General features: G+C 50.5%; 1 long non-coding RNA gene across 1 annotated transcript in view; it reads left to right on the plus strand.

Moving 5' to 3' along the window:
• LOC115948842 overlaps positions 1–1173 on the plus strand; it is a 1910-nt gene extending 737 nt beyond the window's left edge. The window contains exons 2-3 of the long non-coding RNA XR_004082609.1: positions 28–70; positions 575–1173. This is a non-coding gene — a long non-coding RNA (uncharacterized LOC115948842). The remainder of the gene's footprint in view (positions 1–27; positions 71–574) is intronic.
• The last annotated feature ends 499 nt before the right edge of the window (positions 1174–1672 follow it).

Consider the following 1672-nt stretch of genomic DNA (forward strand, 5'->3'; position numbering starts at 1 on the left):
TTTTCCTTTTTTTTTTTTCCTTAACAGGGTTTTTTCAACTGGAGACGGAAAACAGAGAGGAAAACGAGAGGTGAGAACAACCCCATCCACCCCAAACCAAACTCTTTTCCCCCATCCACCCCAAACCAAACTCTTTTGGCATCTCCCTTGCGCGGGTGGGTGCCCCGTGTCTGGGTGGCCTCGGGGACAAGCCCGAGCCCCCAAGGGAGGGGGTCCAACACCTTTTTTTGGGATAATTCCGCATCTTTCGGGCGTGGGGGCGGCACCCCCGGCACCGCTCCCTTCCCATCCCTGCCCCTCCCGGGATCCCAAGGAATTCCCAGGGCCGCTGTTTCCAGGGACAGGCAGCAGGACGGGGGCTGCCATCCTCTGAAAGTGTCCCTAAAAGTGCCACTTTAGCCCCCAAAAAACTTGGCAGCGCCGCGATTTTGGTGTTGGTGGAGTTCTGCTTTTTTTTTCCCCTCGGTGGAGGTTGGGGGAGGAAATTTGGGGCTGCGGAGCCGAGCACAGAGCGGGGCTTAACTTTAGTCCGATGTGCTTAGCTGAAGTATTAACTGTGAGAAATCCCACCAAGTTCCACAGGAAAGAAAACACCGTCAGATGTTTGAACATTTCCAGTCTGCACCATCAGCACCGCTCGCAGCCCGAGGAGCAGCGGCGCTGATCGTCCCCGGAGGAATCCCCCGGATTTTTTTCCCCTGTAACTACCGCTCCCAAGCGTGGCTGTACACACACGGCCGCTCACACACGCAAATCCTATAAATGCTAATAAAACAGATTCCCCGGGATTTGTTTAACTTGCCCCGGCACCGCCGTCCCACATTGATATTCAGTGGGGTTACTGGTGCGCCTGAGGATTACTGGCGAAGTGGAAGATTTTGGGATCGACCTTCTAGGGTGCCATGTCCCTTCAGACAAGGTGGGAGCCATAAACATCGGCAGGAGGATGGATTCGAGCTGAATACTTGAAAGGGCAAAAAAAGGAAGTGGAATCTCGGTGCTGGAATGATGAAACTATGCAGAATGGAGGCCTCCGGCTGCAGGGGATCGTTTTCAGCTCCTTTCTGGAAGCTGTATTGCTGCTATTGTCCAACCTTTGCTGGCCACATGGGACACGTTTGGCAATAGGACAGAAAATTATTTCTACTGGGCATGAACTGGAAATATCCAGCTGGGGCATGGATCCCATTTCTAATCAGGGTGGAGGGAAGGAAATCTCCAGGCTCTTTCTTGTTGCTCAGACAGCATTTGGTGGGGGGGTTGTCAAAAGCTCCTATCCAGAAAAAATACGGCTGTTTAAAAATGAAATAAGGGCTGTGGGGTCTTTTTTTTTTTTCACCCTTCAAACTTGTAAATGTGGGGGTTTTATTTGCTGTCCTTGCTGCAGGAGGGGGTGCACGCTGTGTGCGCTGTGCAGTGACAACGCAGGCATGCAACTCTGCAGGAGCTGTCAGGCTTGATGGACTGATCCAAATGGATGATATTTGCAAAAAATATGCCCAAGTTAAAAACTCTCAGTGCTCATGTTCGGGTCAGGTTTTCAATTTCAGTTTTCTAAGGAGAATAAAGTTGTTTTGTTAAGGTCAACTTCATTTTTTTTCCCCCCCTCCACAACCGGAGCTGGAATTCAATGAATTTTCTGAAAGTATTTTCATAGGGCTCTGATAATTGG

The sequence above is a fragment of the Geospiza fortis genome, unplaced genomic scaffold (genome assembly GCF_000277835.1).
Source record: "Geospiza fortis unplaced genomic scaffold, GeoFor_1.0 scaffold409, whole genome shotgun sequence".
NCBI lineage: Eukaryota > Metazoa > Chordata > Aves > Passeriformes > Thraupidae > Geospiza > Geospiza fortis.